General features: G+C 45.0%; 1 protein-coding gene across 11 annotated transcripts in view; it reads left to right on the top strand.

The window, feature by feature from the left end:
* The window catches only part of ZBTB38 (zinc finger and BTB domain containing 38), a 124,839-nt gene that overhangs the window by 77,204 nt on the left and 29,394 nt on the right, over positions 1-18,241 (top strand). For 7 of the 11 annotated variants that reach the window (XM_036332380.1, XM_036332376.1, XM_036332372.1 and 4 more), the window contains one exon: positions 6,136-6,240. The gene's annotated coding sequence lies outside the window, so the exon portion shown is untranslated. The other 4 variants (XM_036332374.1, XM_036332378.1, XM_036332375.1 and 1 more) reach the window with 4 other exon arrangements.

Genomic DNA, 18,241 nt, shown 5'->3' with positions numbered 1-18,241 from the left:
GAGAGAGACTTCGGCACCAGGGATTGAGATTGCAACCCAGGTACATGCCCTTGACCAGAATGGAACCCGGGACCCTTCAATCTCCAGGCTGCCGCTCTATCCACTGAGCAAACAGGCTAAGGGCTCTAATATTGTAATTGTATTAACTTCTTTCTCCTAATTATAAAAGTAAAATATGATACTGTGCAATAATTTGGAATGTTAACATTTTGGCGTGTATCCTTTCAGTCTTTTATCTATGCCTTGTGATATTTTTAATAGTTGAGATAATATTTTGTGGACAATTTTGTATCTTTTTACTCATTTATATCATAAGTATTTTATGTCATTTTAAAGTCTTTCATTAACATAATCTTTCAAAATTTTATTATGAACATTTTAAACAGATGGACAAACCAGTTAAATGAACCCTGTGTCGCCATCACACAGCTTCAACTATTCTCAACTGCTGGCCAATCTTGTTTCATGTAAATCCTCTCTTGTAGTATTTTAAAGCAAATCCCAGACCATATAAGTTTTTCTTGAAATATTTTTGTATCATTCTCTAAAAGATAAAGATACTAAGAGAAAGCCCCTTTTTTTGTGTGTGTGTGTGGGGGAATAAATGCTGATGTATTTAGGTGTAAAAGAGAATGATGTCTGCAACTTACAAATGGCAGGAAAAAATAATAAATAGATATGGGTAGAGTATAATAGGTATTTTTGGTACTATTTTTGCAACTTTTCTATAACTGAAATATTTCTTAAAAAGTTTTAAAAATGTGGATTACTAAAAAATACATTTTAAAATGTGGGTTACTAAGAAACAAAAATAACCACAGTGTCATTACCACACCAACAAAAACAATAATTCTTTAATAACATCAGATATCATAGTCAGCATTCATATGTGTCCAGTTTGGCCATTAAAAAAAAAAACAACAACACACAATTTGTTCTAAGGTTCATACAGTGCAATTAATATTTCCTCAAATTTCATTTAATCTATAGATTTTCCTGCCTCTCATTCTTTTTAAAAAATATATATTTTATTGATTTTTTACACAGAGGAAGGGAGAGGGATAGAGAGAGTTAGAAACATTGATCAGCTGCTTCCTGCACACCCCCTACTGGGGATGTGCCCGCAACTAAGGTACATGCCCTTGACTGGAATCAAACCTGGGACCCTTCAGTCCACAGGCTGACGCTCTATCCACTGAGCCAAACCAGCTAGGGCCCTTTCTTTCATCCTTGCTATTGCTATAAAAAATTGGTTGAAAAAAACATTTGTCCCATAGTTTCCCACATTCTGAAATTTGATGATTGTGTTTCTTGGTGCTGTTTTACATGTTCCTCTGTCTCAGAAATTTCTTGTAAATGGCTAGTTACAAGTAGAGACTTGATCAGATTCAGATTCTTTTTTTCTTTTTTTTAAGTAATCGACATTTCATATATTTTATATAAAATTCCTGGTTTGGGCTTCATTGGAAAATTGTGCGGACCTGGGATTCCCACCTGGCAACAGTTGCTCTGGGGCTGGGTGGTGACCACCCGCACTCCCCATTTAGGTGGGACACCGGTTATCCTGTTGGCCCCGGTTCACATTACTTCCTGCTGGCTCCCGTGGGCATTGGAAGTTGACACCCCTTTTCTAAACACTGTCTCTTCCTGGGCTTTGGTAGACTTCTCAACACAGTATCACAAGAGGGCTTTCAGGAACGTGGTGGAGATTAGAGAAAATGGTTCAGACAGGCACTTTCTTAAAATGCTTGAAGAAAAGAGATAAGCAGCCACATCAAGGGAGGCCAAGCGATAGAATCTGTGCCCAGGATGAGGGAAAGAGAGGAAAAGTAAAACAATAAATTGAGTTCACAGAGTGCTGCAAATATGGGAGGCAGAATGAGTCAAAGGAAGCAAGTGGATTTAATAGACACACCACTTACATCTATTTATATATAATGATAATATTGAAACCTTAAAAAATAAAGAGAAGGGGGGCCATAAATGTTAAATTGGCCAATATTCCTAAATCAAAAAGTGCAAGCAGACAGTTGTAACATAACGGAATAGTGGGAATTAAAAGAAATGAGGTAGAAAACAAGGGACGCCTAAAAAGGCCACGGGAAAAGGATCAGGAGCCATGCTGTGGAGATGTTGAAGAATGGATATAAATTTAAGGAGAGAGGAGAGAATCTTAAAGTCTTAGGTATTTTTTGGTGATTAGCAAATCTATTACAATGAAAAGTATTCTAAAGCTATAGAAAAAGAAATCACATTGAGGTTTTTTTTTTTTTAAAGAATAAACCTTTCCAGAAAAGAATAAAATGGTGACAAGTTGGGATGTTCCAGGAAATTTCCAGATAGTTCCCCATAGTCAGAAGAATGATTAAGAGAGAGAATCTGCGACTGGTTATGAGGAAGGGTGGAAAATTTCGAAGGACAGGCTGATTATGTAAGGTTTAGGTTGTGGTGTTTAAAACTGTTGCCATGATATTTTAGTTATTAATAACAATTTGGGGAAATCTACTCGCTTCTGGAGAAACATGTAGCTCTAACAAGAAAGAAATGCCACTGTATGTGAATTCCCAAGTGGATGTAAGGAGTCATTCATTTGCTAAGCCTCTTAGGAAAGCCAGAGCCGATTTCACCCTTAACAAGCTGTCGACAGCTTCTGATCAAGGTACCACCTTGGAACATGTTAGCAGCACAGAAAGTGGACTGCGGAGTCAGACCTGTGTTTAAATCCCTTTATGTCAGTCACCATGTGACCCTGGCAGCTTACCCATGGAAAATTTCTAGGGTATAAAGGTTGCTTTACACACTGAAGCTATGGTTCTGACCGCTTGGACTTAGAGCTCTGCATACTTGACTTCCAGCACTAAGAGCCACAACTGTTTACACTTACAGACAACTTACTATGTGCCAGGCACTACTGTAGATGCTTCTTGTGTGCTATCCCATTTTATTATCAAAAAGCCCGACGAGGTAAGTGTTGTATTAAAAGTAGCCTCACTTTACAGATGAGGAAGCCAAGGCTCAGGGAAAGTGAGTAATTTGCCTAAAGTTATATAGTGAGTGACCGTGTAAAGTGACAAAGCTGGGCTTTAAACCCAGGCAGACAGAATCCAAAGGCCAAATTACTTTGCTCTACCACCTCCCACCTTCCAGTCTCAGAGAAGCCCAGAGAGCACTGCCCGTGGCTCCTAATTCAGGTGCCTCCATTTTGTTGGAGGCCCATGTGATTTTCCGTTTCCAAAAGCCTCAATGAAAACACATAAACTTGCAATCAAACCACAGGTTTCATTAGGTTGGAATCCACAATTAACAACAGGTTAGCTCAAGTTTTGTAGAAGCTCTGATTGGCAGTTACATTAACAAAAACACTGCAGGATCATTTTTCTAAGTGGGAAGATGAATCATTAGGTAATACGTGCAATTTGGTGGAATAGATCTTTCTAAACATGTGGCCTAGGGAGAGAGAATAAAGGGTGCTGGGCTTTGAGGGGGGTGGGAGCTGCTCGTGTACATGTGTATGCATGTTGTCCAACCTGCCAGTCTTCAAAACCCTGCCTACTTATTTATTTAGTTATGAGGTCTGGTGATAAGATTTATTTGTGGCACCAAATCCTTCCTTTATTTTTTTTAATTTCATGACTCTTTAATTTGATTTTAAGGCAATATATTTTCCCTGATTATTTAAAATCAATAAGTTTTATTGGTTTTGTATTTACTGTTGGAATCTACTTTATTCATCAAAATGGTCACGTACTGGAAACATAGTCAGGACCTGGGATGCAGAATTGCGAACGCGGCACTCCAAGCTAAAAACAGGATATAAGCGAAGCAAAGAACAGCCTTTCCATCCTAAATTGTCACCTGGGAGTGAATCTTTTCTAAAGAAAAATTTAAAATAAGACTCATACTACCAAGACACAGGACACACGGATGGGTTTTTAAAAACAAGCAAACAAAACCTTACGTTAGTGCACTAGGCTGTTAGCTACGTGAGTTTGTGGCAGGCCTCCCTCAGTAAATACTTTCTCAGTGAGCAGTCCCTGGGTCTCAGAAGGAAGAGCCTAGCAGTCAGTAGCCTTTATATAAGGAAGAGAGCTGGGTCTTTTGCGTGAAATAACTTTTATGCCATGTGCGGAAAATCAATCTAGGCCCTGACAGCCATGGGAAAGCGCAGGTGACATCCCTCGTCCTGAGAATTTAACTAAATTACAACTGCACTTGACTTTCTCCGATTCCTGCCTCTCTCCAATGCGCAGGATTGGGCTGCTGTCTGGGATCCGGGTCAGGGACCCCGGGACCCTGCTGCGGGCCCAGGCCGTGTTCTAATGGCGACTGGGCTCCTCGGCGGCAGGCCCCTAAGCGGGTTGTCCTTCCGCGAGTTCTGGCTTGTGTTTTCCCCGGAGAAGGTGGAGGCGGAGGCCGCTGTCCGCTGGGTAGGTCTGGGGCTTCGCGGGGCCTCCGTGGGTGCCCCCGGGTCCCGCTGCTCCCCTCCCGGGGCCCGGCCAGGGCGCGGCGAGCCCCCTGCAGCACCGGCCCGCGGTGCAGAGGGTCGGGCCGACCTCCTCCCGGACGGGCCGCGGCCAGTGCCCAGCGCCGGGGGCGGGCCGGGCTGGCAGAGCCCAGCCGGCGTCCATTTTCTGGGCGGTGCTGCGCGGCGCGGCGGCCTGGCGGGTCCGGAAGCGCCATGGACCCCCCGGGAAACGCGCGCGCGGCGGCGGAGTCCAACCCCGTAAGTGCCAGTCGCTGGGTCTGCGTGCGCGGCCGGTGGGCGCTGGGCTCCGAGCGCGGCCGGCCTGCCCCTCCCGTCCCTGGGGGGAGATCGAGACCCGGCTGGGGAGCCTGGCGCGGGCTATGGGCTCCGCCGGCGCCGGGAGCTGAGCCGCTGCAGGGACCGCGCGCCCGCAGGTGCCCGGGCTCCGGGCCTGCGCCGCCGGTGAGGGGGCTCCGCTGCGGAGTCGGTCAGGTTGCGCTGCAACTAGCGGCCCAACTGCGCAGCTGTGCCGGGGGGCGGGGGGCCGGGGAGAAATGCGCACCCAAGGGACGTTCTGGGCGCGGGTCCAACAGGCTCGGGCGCTGCGCTGACAGTCGCACCTCCCCACCCCCAGACTGCGACTCGGACCCCGGACCTGACCCTACGGAGACTTGATGATTTCCCTGGTTCAACACCAAAACCCTTTAATTGAATGGAAAATGCAAAGGCAGGGCCCTGCCCCCCAGTGGGGGTGCAATCCCAGCCTCCTACTTCTGCAGTAGAGTTAGGTCTGCTCAGTTGGTCTAACCCAGCCGCCGGCTGTTAGCCACTTTTTTGCAGAGTGTATACTAATCACCTTAGATTTTAGTGCATCTGCGATTCCGCTTTATAACTTCCACTCTGCTATAGGTAAGTGATTAATACCATTCTGGACTTTGGCCCTAATTGAATATAGTTCTTAAGGATTCGTTATAGATGATATGCGTTATGGTGCCTTATACCTATTTTAACGGTTAAAGACTTTTCTCCTAATTAGAAAGCTCAACTACTCGGTCAGGTTCTCAAGGTTGAAAAGCATCGGAGGGTTTAGTGCGTGCTTTGAGAGAAACTACTAGTGAGGTGCTGTATCTAAGCGAGGTGTTTTTCTAATGAGTAGGGACCCATTAGAAGATTGTGAAATCAGTTGAATGGGTTACTCTTGGAATTTTTGAAAAGATATAGAGAAGAATCGAGTCTTAATGCATTGCACACAGTAAGAGTAAGCACTGTTTTGATGTTTGACATTTTGGAGTTTGTTTATATAATTTTTTAAAACGGTGGGTCATGTCAAAAAAATTTTTAAAACCCCAACTTACAGGTTAATAAGCCAGGCTTTGGAATCAGTTGAACCTGGGTTTAAGTCCCAGATCAACAGAACCTAGTTGTGTGACCTTGAGCATATTCTGTGACCTCTCAGAGTCTCTCTCAGTATGGCTGTAAAGTGGGGAAGGCCTACCATCTTCAGGGGTATTCTAAAGACTATATGAGGTCACGTACGTCAATCACTTTGCTCAGTGCCTGACTTATAGTAGGTGTTCAATGCGAATGCTAACTGTAATGACTACTGTTGCTGACACATCAGATGCTGGCAGCTAATCCTGAGACACTGCGCTTTTCTTTTCTTTTTTTAGATCTTGATGTGGAAGAGATGGAGGACTCAGAACCAAGGATTTCCAAGTGATTTCTTCCAAAGCGCAAGAAACTAAGTTTGTTAAGGCTGATCCGTTCTACCTGAGGTAACTAAATTTGTGTGTCTCTGAAGTCTACATGAAAGAGGAAATGGTTTTTCTAAGGGACTGAAGGACTCCCAAGGGGCGTGTGATTTGTGCCAGTGATCCACCAGGGTTGGGGATTACACTAAGTGACAGTGACATTTAAGCGAATTGTTATTAAGGAGACGTGTGTGAGGCCTCTGTGACGAAGGGTGAACTAAGTGAATGAGACTCCAGGAACTGGTTTCTCCTCTCAGTTCTGCCAGTGACTGTCATGAGAGCTTCTGTAAGTCTCCTTATAGATTGCTAGCTTCTCTAGGCTGGAAGGACCGACAGACATCACTGAGGCCCAGATAGTTTGACTCTTCAAGGTGACCCAGTGGGCTGGGATAGAGGCAGGCCTTGAACCGGGACCTCGATTGCTTAGTCATGCAACCAGCCTCAGAGCCTGCTGTGGAGTGAGCACCGTGCTAGGCACTGAGCGTACTAGTAAAAGGATGAAAAGCCTACCCCAGGACACTTGCAACCTGTGCAGACAAGTACTGACAACACAGTCCAGTAAATGCTACCTTTGAGGTATATACAAAGCCTCAAAGATGATGATAACAACTACCAGTTGTCAAGTACATGTGTGTGTGTGTGTGTGTGTGTTACGGGATTAAGTGTTGTATTTTTAACTATTCCTATGAGGTAAGGAAGAATAGATGTGAAGGACTGAAATGTCAACATGCACAGGCAGCTCATGAAGGTCTTTGCATCTCATACTACGTTTATGGTGCACATTTTATATGCAAAGCACAGTGCTAGGGCCACAGAGTGCTTGCCCTGGAGGAACTTGCAACCTAAACTCCTAAGAGATCTAGTCAGACGGGCAGTGCCTGACATCCGCCCCTCCTTCACCTGCTTCTCCAGCAGCCAGAGTAGGATCCATCACAAGAAGAGTTGACATATCACAATTCTTGCCCCTCATTGCACTTTCCCCCACTTTTTCAGATTTAACATGTCCTTCCATTCATCTCTGAAAACTTACACTTTCAATTTACAAACAATAAATAGGAAGGCCTTCTCTGAATTCATTCATTTACTTGTTCATTCAACAAATGTTAATCGAGCTCCTCCAAGGCACTTGGGTATTCAAGACCATCATTGTTATTAGCCATATTCAGTCTCTTAGCAAGGAATCATCGTTCAACAGTTAGAGGTTTTTTATTGTTAATATGCTAGAATAGCAACTCCAAGAATGTTGGAGACTGACCCATAAATAAGATTCCAACTAGATAGACAGGAAAATCTTTTTTTTTTTTTATCTTAACATCTTCAGAAAGGAATTTCTTACTTCTCTTTAAAATTTTGATTTTCCCATTACTCTCATCTGCTTATAGAGGCCTTTCATTTGTGCACTTAACCTGTAGGCAGAGAGAAAAACCAGTTTGGCAAGTAGGCTTTCTTTGACTCAAAATGCTATTTTTTAGCTTTAGAGGCCACATGGCACTATGAGTGTTCAAAGTAAAGCAATGTAAGAGATACTTTCATTTAAAGGTACAAAGTTATAGTCCTAGCCGGTTTGCCTCGGTTTGCCTCAGTGGATAGAGCGTCAGCCTGTGGACCAAAGGATCCCAGCTTTGATTCTGGTCCATAGCCCGTACCTTGGTTGCTGGCTCCTCCCGTCCCAGGCCCTGGTCAGGGCTCGTGTGGAGACAACCAATCAATGTTTCTCTCACAATGTTTCTCTTTGTCTTTCCCTCTCTCTTCCACTCTCCCTAAAAATCAATGGAAAAATATCCTCAGGTGAGGATTAACAACAAAAATAATGAAGTTACAAAGTTAGAGATAGTGCCGATAATTGCATTTAGCAACAGAAATCAGATTGTAAGTCTTGAATGCTACCTGTAATAAACTTAAGCTCCAAATAGAACAAATGAGATGTTGAATGTAAATGTGCTTTGCAAACTTTTAGGAGTCCTCTAAATGTAATGCAGCAAATCCCCCTTGAGTAACTACTATGAGTGTGACACTGTGCTAGAGAGAACGGAGGATTCAGCATCAAAAAGATCTGGTTCCTTCCCTCTCAGACCTTTTGTGTGTGTTTGATGTGTTTTTTTTATTTCAGAGAGAGAAAGGGAGCGGGAGAGAGATAGAAACATTAATGATGAGAGAGAATCATTGATTGGCTGCTTCCTGCACGCTCCCTACTGGGGATCGAGCCCAAAACCCGGGCTTGTATCCTAACTGGGAATTGAACTGTGACCTCCTGATTCATGGGTTCACGCTCAACCACTGAGCCACAGGGGCCTGGCCTGTCAGACAGTTTTGTAGGTGAGGAAATAAAATACACAAAAATAACGGCATGGTAAATGCCAAAAAATACATATGTATATTGGTGATTTGAAGAGGAAGAGGTCCTCTGGGAGTCAGGGGACTCTTTTTTGAGGAAAAAAACAACAACATTTAAGCAAGTCCTTGAAGACTGTGGTTTCCATCAAAGAGATGAGGAGGAGGCATTTGAGACAGGAGAAGTAGCAGAATAGGAAAGCATGGAGCATATTCAGGGAAAGGTAGTGAGTCCAGTTGAGTTAGAACTGGTCAATAGAGGCATCTGATGGGAAATACAACTGGAGAACATTTGGTACCAAATGATACTGGTCTTGAATGCCAAGCTAGGAAGTATGAGTGGATTAAATAGTAGAAGACATTGAAGATATTTGGACAGTGGAGTATCATGGCTGCACATGAGGAGTGTGTCCTTTTGGTAGCTGTGGGGACATGGGGAAGAAAGGCAGGACAGAGACTAGAGACAGGAAGACCAGTTAGAAAGGATGGGGGGAAGCCTGAAATGGGTGATGGCAGTGAAATGGGAAAGGAACTGATGCAAAAGGAAGGATTGACACAATCTGCCCTCTCGGTGGAAAAGGAACAGCTAACGCCAACATATTTCCAGAGCAGCGATATCTGCGGAAGAAGCTTGGAGGGAGGTGAGAGGCTGTGTTTTAGAGGTGCTGAGTTTGAAGTGTTGGCTTATGGCATCCCCCGGACAGATGGGGGCTTTGTGCTCCAGAGGAAGGCCGGGGCTGGGTTGGGAGTCCTTGCAATACAAATAAGTCAGGAGGTGGGAGAAGAGATTGTTTTCAGAAAGACTATATGGAGGCAGAAGTTGAGGATGGAGCCTTATGAGAAAAGAAGGAAGGACCTAGGCAGGATCTAGAGAGAATTTTGGCAAAAGAGCAAGGAAGAACCATGGGAGAACATGACCCCAGAGCCAGCAGAAGGGAGTTTCCCAGTGGAGGGGACCTGGAATGTCAGATGCTGGAGGGGCAGGGGGGGCCCGGAATGGTCATTGGATTGACATGTGCTAAACCATGTTTGTTGGCGTTTTGCTTGGTAAGGTAATACGGCTTACAGAATGAATATGAAGATGTTTCATTTGCAAAAATTTGTAGCTTGAGCAAATCATGAATCGCCATTAAGTTTGCAAGCCTCAAAACACACTTCTGGTTACTAACATTCAGGCTGTTAAATGTGGTTTTGGTAGTAGTCATACCCTTTATTCTGTTGTCAGCAGATAGACCAAAGAATATTCGTTGATATTGTAAGTTCTTTAAAACTACATTTCTGTTGATGCAAAGAAGTTCTAAAAATAATTTAATTCCTATGCCTTCTTACCATATGACTATTAGGTTAGGTGCTCAGGAGGCGGCGAAGGAAATAAAGAGAGTTGATCAGAAAAGGAAGGAAGGAAAGTTTATTCTGCGTCCCGGGAGACCCACGTACCCCCAAGGACAGGGCACGTGGATTCACGCCAACAGGGAGGGGGATGCTTTTTTTATACTGCAGTTGGGTGAGGGGCGGGGACATGAGCTGAGGTATTCAGTTGAGGAAGTTTCAGCTGCAGGGGGTCAGCAAGGTATTCAGGAAGGAGTCAGTATCTGTGTGGGGGTCGTGGAGAAGCCAGTATCTGTGTCTGGCACGCTGATCTGTTAGAAATGCCAGGGGGAGTCCATTATCTCGTCACATGTCTGCATGTATCCGATCCTGGGCTCTCTGCGACCTAACAATGGCTATCTTATGACATGAGTGTGTGTGTGTGTGTGTGTGTGCTTTCATAGGCATATGAGCTTAATACAATAGAATGAGAAGACTGGGTCAGATAAATCTAGTTTCACAACCGTGCTGGGCCCTATCCCAGGCTTGTTACTCTGCCTAAGCCTTAATTTTTTTCATCCGTAACTCAAATAGGATTATTTTGAAGATTGAGTCACATACTGTAATTTGGTCAAGAGCTATACTATCGCAGGCAATTAGTAAATGTTGATTCCCTTCCCTTGACAACCTCCTGTGTGTATGCAAATTTCTGCATAATGTGCATCTATACACAAAGCCTTATCTTTGGGACTTATTTTAATGTGTTAGTTTTATCATAGAAAGAGCGTACCTCCCACCATCGCTCATCTACCCTTGATAGTTCAGGTGGCTTACAGTTTCATATGGATAAGAACCAACCCGAGGAACTTGCTAAAATGCAGGTTTCCAGACCCCTGGCCCAGAGATTCTGATTCAGTCGATTTAGGGTGGGGCCCCTGGGAATTTTCATTTTAAAGGATCACTGTTGTGATGAAGATTAACAAGTGCACATGCTAGGAAGGGATAAACTTGAGACTTGATATGCTGATTTCAACTCCAATTTCTATTAGAGACCTTCTGTGCTCAAAAGTTCTGTATTTGTATCATAATGTTTATGGATTATATTTGCAATAAGATAAAAACGATCGGACCCCAGATAATTAAGGAATGGCGACATTATCATACCCACCTTCCCTGTCGGCGTTGTACCTGTAGCAGCACTGGGCTACACACAGCCCGCAGATCAGCTTCCTTTCCTATGGAGTGGGTGGTGAGACCCTCTCCCTATGCTCAGAGTTTGCAAAACCAATGTAGCTATAACTATGGAAGGGGGTTCTCTCTTCCCGCAAGCATCGAAGAGAGAGAAAACGTGGGGGTTGATGAATCTTGTTTAGAATGCAACGAGGTTTAAGGAAAAATGAAAAAAACACAAGACTGAGACAGAAATAGAGTGAAAGCTGGGCCTGGGTGTGGCATCTGCCCTCTGATGGAGGGACAGACGCAGAGAGCATCAGCACCGCAAGCAGATTTATTTATACTCGAATAACAGGAAGCTACATCACATCTGGGTGGGCCTGGAGTTCCTGGCGACATCATGAGATCCACCCCCTTAACACTGGGTGGGAAGATCAAACTGAGTGGCCTCCCAATCTCTTGATTAGGCCCCCTCCCCCCCTAGGGCGTGGTTCTGCCTTTGCTCTGAGTTTCAGCCGACATATTTAAACTGAGTGTTTTTGCCAGCGGCCCTTAACAGTAACTGTTATTACCAGTAATAATGGCAGCAACATTGTACAGTCATGCCATTAAAACATTTCAGTGCATTTACCTATCTGAGTCTGTGTCTTCTGGTCAATAAACATCTGTCATATCGTAGTTCCCTCATTCTCTGCATCTTGGGATCATGTAATTTTGAGGCTAGTAGTTCACGTGGTTCATCTATCCCAACCTCATTTTGTGAGATGAGAAAATAATTTTTTCCCTCCTAGTCCTAGCTCTCTGCTTACTCACAAGAAAAGGTTGAAACATACATATATGTTTGTCTAAGCTATGTATGGAGGATGTAAAACCTGTTTACTTGTATATATTGAATTGTGTTTATGCTTCTTGTACGTGTTTGAAAAATCGAATGACTTAATGGGAATATATTTATCAGAACGATACTGAGTCATTTTGTAACGTTGTTGGCATCCGTTGATGGTCGCTTCTCTTGGACGAGGATGCCAGTGGCCTGGAGCTTTGCCTGGCCTAGAAACAGGGTTTATACCCATAGTTCCCAAGAGGAGAAGACAGACTGACTTTCCTGGAGTCGGCTCTGCACCTTGTGTGCATGATCCTGGCCATCTTATTAGAAACTCGGGGTAACCGGGTGTGGTGGACTCGAGGCCAAGAGGCTCCGTGATGCTGCCAATGTGAGATTTTCACATCCTGGGTTTTATCTGACTCCAGAGTCCTGCCTCTTCTCTCCAACCCCGGGTGGTTTCCCAGCCACAGACTGAGAGTATGCAGTAGGTCATTGTTTCTGCTTTTAGGTTAGAGCAGTGGTTCTCAACCTTCCTAATGCCACGACCCTTGAATACAGTTCCTCATGTTGTGACCCCCAACCATAAAATCATTTTCCTTGCTACTTCATAACTGTAATGTTGCTACTGTTATGAATCGTAATGTAAATATCTGATATGCAGGATGTATTTTCATTGTTACAAATTGAACATAATTAAAGCATAGTGATTAATCACAAAAACAATATGTAATTATATATGTGTTTTTCGATGGTCTTAGGCGACCCCTGTGAAAGGGTCGTTTGATTCCCAAAGGGGTCGCGACCCACAGGTTGAGAACCGCTGGGTGAGAGGCTTAGAGACCCTGGTCTCCGGTGTTATTCTAAGCTCAGATTTTTTTACAAGAAGCAAATGGAGCGGAGGCATCGTGCAGACTTGAATCTGTCCAGTAAATATCAACGCTCTGTGCCAGGTACCAGGGCAGGACCCCACCCTCGTGAGGCCTCCTGTCTCCCTCACAGGCCCTTATCTACCAGCTAGGTGCTGCTGCAAGCTTTTCTTTCAGTCAGAAGGCTAACGGATTTCTGCACTGGTAAAACCAGCCAGCTTGTGTCTCACTAGAGCTGTTGCTGTCCCTATGCCTGTCTAAGTGTTCCCAGAGTGGCCAGGCCAGTTGAAAGTTTAAAAGAGTTCCTTGGGGTATTGCCCAGAGCTGTTGGGTAAGTGTTTGTCGATTACCCTCTGAGGCCCTGCGGAGGGAGGTGAAAAGACCTCTGTGTGAGAGAGCAGCCGGGAGGCCTGGACTTGCTCCCTTGCCTGATCTGCAACCTTGGGAAAGAAAGTCGAGGAATTTTGCTGGCGTGGTTTCCTCACCTGTCACTAGAGGTTTGGCTCAATGATGGCTAAGGTTCCTTTCAGCAGTATTTTCTTTCCTCTTCGGCAGAAAAAGCAGATAAAATCCACATCCGAGGCCTTCTGTGGTCCCCATTTCAAGATTTCCTCTGACTGTCCTCGTGGGTGCCCTAGTACTAGCCAGACTTAGCTGGGAGTCAATCAAAAGGGTGCAAAATGGGAGGTGGGGAATCACGGTTTTCACATTTTATGGCTACAAAGAACGTGAGACATAAACTAGCCCAACCTCCTCACAGTCCAGATTGGGAAATGGGAGTCCCGGGAAGTCATAGGACTTGCTCAAGGTCACACAGTTAGTGGGCAACTGGGAGCAGAACCCAGTGTCCTGTACCCAGTCCCGTACGCTGTGCAGAAACAGGCAGGTCCCGTCCTAAGGCAGGTTATCAGGAGAGTGGGAGGTGGCCGTCTGTCAAGAGAGCTTGGAGGGGCTGCCTGTCCCGCTGGAGAGGGCCTCTCGCAGCCACAGTGGACACCACGATGCAGACTTCCATCCTGCTGAACCGCTGAAGCTCTGGAATGGCTGCCATTTAAGGTGGTAAAGAAAATGTCTTTTTAAACTGGGAGCAGCAGAAGGCTCTTTCCTATTTTGTTAAAGCATTTTTCCTTTCATTTAAATGAAAATTACTAAGCCATACACTAATTTAATTGTGAAAGGAATTAAACACATTCTCAGGGAGGGTGAGGAAGAAGACCCAGCTTGCACAACCCAGTTTGCTGTCTACTGCCTTGAGCCATGTTCAGCCCGCTGTGCGTTTTCGTGAGAAATCCAGTGACGGTTTACCTCCTGGAGGGGCATCCTGGGGCCATTTCAGCAGCGGTGAAGGCACGCTGTGTGCTAGCCAGGTGGAGATGAGCTGTCACTTCCTGCTTTGTGCGTTGACTAGCGTTTCTAGGCCCCGTTTTGTTTGTGTTCTTCTTCCTGTACCCGCGTCAGAACAACTTCTGGTTATTTGTAGAGTTGATTACGGTTAGATCAGAAGGCCAGCAATTCAGTAAACACAGAGCTGAATGTATTACCTTACCAGGCACGAGAGGCCCGCGTTCGAATCTCAGGCGCCCCCAGCTTACGTGCATCTTCATTTTAAGCTTGGAGGTTTCTGATTAGCTCTAACGGAACGCTGATTCATTCGCTCCTAGACCAAAGTGAGATTTCCTTTTTACAAACTTACTCAGCATTCTGGTCTGTCCCTGCTTCATGCCGGTTTATCTGGTCCTGTAGTCCCTGCCATGAACTCAGAGAGCAGTTTCTCGAGGGCTCACTGCCGTCTCTCATGCTCATCGGTGGAAGCAGTGTCACAGTGGCCACAGTCACCCCTGCAGCCTGGGTGCCTGTGGTGTGTTCTGCCCTTTGCTTGGACTTATATGAGTTCCACCTTTGCCTTAAAGGGAGAGGAAGGGAGGACCATTTTGCGGAAGCAGAGGCACTAGGATTGACGGAAAAAGCGATGATGTGGCAGTGAAGTGAAGCCCCGGATGGGGTTTTACTCACACATTAGAGAACTGGCCTACCCTGAGCGCTATGCTAATAAATTGGGTTAAACATTTTTTTCCAGTCAAGGTCGAGCAATTCTGGAGTTTCTTGAGCCACTTACACGCTGTAGGTTGACTTTTTGCACAGAAGCACCGTAAATTTCCCGAGAGAACATTTTTTTCCCCCCTAAATGAATATAGACTACAAAGTGAGTTCCTCATTGTCTGAGTAAGAGTATAGGGGACGTTGATCGATGCCTGATTCGGGGACCCATTTTTTAAGTCTGTTCTGGCCCACGACAGTCCAAGTGGCTGTCAGTAACATACGTCATCACAAGTGTTAATCAAAGTACAAGCTGGTTATCAGTAACATGCGTCATTCCTATGGATGGAGTACAGAAGGAATATGGGGTAAGTTTATCTATGTCACACACGCACACAGGGAGGTGGCTACCTAAATGGTCCAGTCTGCCCCTTAATATGTCACTCTAAAAATTCACCCTAAAATTACGAACTTATAAACTAGAAAATTATTACTGTTACACTCGTCCTGTTTGTTGCATGTGTATATATTTTTAATCCTTATCCATGGATATGTTTTTATTTTTGTTTTGTTTTTTATTGATTTGAGAGAGAGAGAGAGAGAGAGAGAGAGAGAGAGGGGGGGAGAGGGAGAGATACATCGATCGGTTGCCTCCTGTACGCACCCTGACCAGGAATTGAACCTGCAGCCTTTTGGTGTACGGGATGACGCTTCAACCAACTGAGTCACCTGGCCAGGGTCTGTTTGTTGTGTATTTAATGCTCCTAATATTTGTCTTTGATTTTGACATTTAAAAATAACCAAGAGCTTTTTGCCACATCCGACTGATCTATTTTAATACTTTCTTCTCTATTTAACGATATGAGTTTCTGATAAGATAATTTGCCCTTCTCTGTACTTTAGAAAATACTTTTTGAGGTCTTTTTTTTTTCTCTCTTTTATTAGTTTGAATGGGAGTCTTACCTCCAAACCCAGCAGCTACCTTGCTTTTAAAATGACCTGTTTGCCCCCCAGGAGGTTCCGTGAGCAGGGAGAACAAAAGTGGGGTGATTAGTCACTGTGGTGTCCAGCAAACACTTTGGAGACCATGATTTATGTTACTGCTGGGGGGAGGGAGTTATCTCTGTCCCTAGATAATGACTCTTGTGAAAGGTAAGTGGCCTGTATTCCCAGAGAGTCCGTCCAGTGCCCTGTTGGTTGTGTTCAGTTTCCGACCCGGGGGCCATTTTCTGTGAGTTTGAATCCCCGTGTGGAGCTCCTCCCACTGTGGCGTCTGAGTGTTTGTTTTCTAAAATGAAAGCACAAGCAGAAACTCGAGCTGTTCTACAGAACAGCCTGTTCTTTAGATTGTTTTCAGGTCAGTGTATTTAAAGCCTAATTTTTCTAAACAGCCTGTTGTGTGTGTTTTTTATCTGCAGTGGGTTTGGGTTTGTTTGGGGAATTTTTAACTTTTTAAAATCTAAACAACTTATTATGTCATTGCTCCCTGGTCCTCCTGCCCCCAGATAATTTCACTCTAAAACAGGTGAACAGGGTAACTGTTTGGACACCTGATTAGGGCCAGAAACCGTCATTTCGTTTTAATTACATTTGTTTTGGGGTAAAGTTGTCAAAAGCTAACTGGAACGTTAATATTCTTCCCTCTCCCCGCCCAACAACTTATCCCAGTCGATTTCATTCGTCTAAACCAGCGGTTCTCAACCTGTGGGTCGCGAACAATGAAAATACATCCTGCATATCAGACATTTACATTACGATTCACAACAGTAGCAAAATTACAGTTATGAAGTAGCAACGGAAATAATTTTATGGTTGGGGGTCACCACAACATGAGGAACTGTATTAAAGGGTCACGGCATTAGGAAGGTTGAGAACCAACCACTGGTGTGCATCCATTTGTGTGGCCAGCCGGAGCTTTTGCAGCATTTCCACGGTAGGAAAGCTGTTGTGCTTCTAATTGTCCGTCAGACCTACCTGGACTGCTGACAGCTCTGCCAGTCACCTGCATCTCCTGACCCCTAGGCAGGGTGGCTGTCTCGCATTCCTGGGCTGCCTCAACCGCAAGCACGCCTGGCCTCCCTCCAGAGATTGCAGTGTTGCCAGCAGTGGCTTCAAACTGGAAAAAGGGGAGGTGGAAGAGAAGAGATAGAAAACACAGGAGGAGGGATGGTGGAAAACAGGGGAGAAGGAAATGTGCAAGGGAAGTATGTACGAGGACTCAGGTGAGTATAGGAGAGCCCAGGCTCACAGAAATGATCTCTGTGCATTGTGCACCTGGAACCAGGTGGGAAGCTGCTGCAAATGTGGGGCTGTTTGCTGACCGTGGGGGAGGAGACAAAGCAGAACAGGCAGCCTTTCTCCAAGGGGTCCCCACCAGCACGAGATGTTAGGCTGCTCTCCATACCAAGCTGTGTGCCCTCTTACCAACGCCTCCCCCCCCCCCCCCCCCACCTCTAGAGCAGAATTTACTTCCTTGGGTTGGCCACCATTGTCCCCTTCGGGAAGATTCCCCGAGGACATTGGTAATCTGGGTGGATGCATTTTATTGTGTTGACCCCATTGTTTGAAGTCCCAACTACCAGGTAGTCCATGCTCCAATTCTGTGATCTAGTTTCTGGCATTGTTGTTGCGTGTCGCAATGATGGAGCGTGCTGTCAACTCGGAATGCTCTGACCGAGCAAGCAGCTCCTGAGAAAGGTCTGCGCATTCTCAGCAATTACTGCTTTTCTCGTTGCGTCACCTGCTAGTGAAGATGGAACCCTCCTTTAAAAATGAGAGCTGGGTGCCTCTGAGAGGATGAGGGTGATTAGGAGTTGAGTATCATGTCCTTCTCAAAGCTTGAGCTGGCCCTGTCCTTAAAGTGACTTTTGAAGCAAAGTGAAGAGTTTGGTATTTGCCCCTCTGCCTCCTAGGATTCATGTATTAAGAAATGTTTGACATGGGAACGAACAGTTGGTGGCGTCCTGAAGAACTGTTATATGGTTGTTTTGAAAGCTTGAATACTTATACCTCATCATTTACATTTTAGGGGAACAATGAATCATTGTATAGATATTGAAATGTTACAAGCAGAACAAAAGTTATAAATGATTTATTCTTATTTTATTATAGATTAGGGTCTGAAATTCAGATACATACAGGGACAGGAAGGGGACATGAATGTTCACTGTGGGCTGGGTGTAAGAAGAGTGATTAGATTGTGGCAAACTGGAGGGCATGAAATTTTAGAAAAATAATGTGGGGCTGAGTGAAACAGGTCAGCAGTTGACAGTTACAGAGTTACACCATCTGACTCACTCCACCAGTCTGGATTTCCTCAGTGGCAGCCTGCCCAGTCTTTTCCTGCAGAGTGTTGGGTCTGACGATCTCCAAGACCCTGCCCAAGGAATAGTCATAGCAAATAAAGAAGCCACTTTGGATATAAACCATGTCCATCTCCTCCAGGCAAAGTGGTTTGTCAGTCAAGTCAGCAGCAGAACACAGC

The sequence above is a fragment of the Myotis myotis genome, unplaced genomic scaffold, assembly GCF_014108235.1.
Source record: "Myotis myotis isolate mMyoMyo1 unplaced genomic scaffold, mMyoMyo1.p scaffold_m19_p_13, whole genome shotgun sequence".
Lineage (NCBI taxonomy): Eukaryota > Metazoa > Chordata > Mammalia > Chiroptera > Vespertilionidae > Myotis > Myotis myotis.
This window is presented reverse-complemented; position numbering and strand designations above follow the sequence as displayed.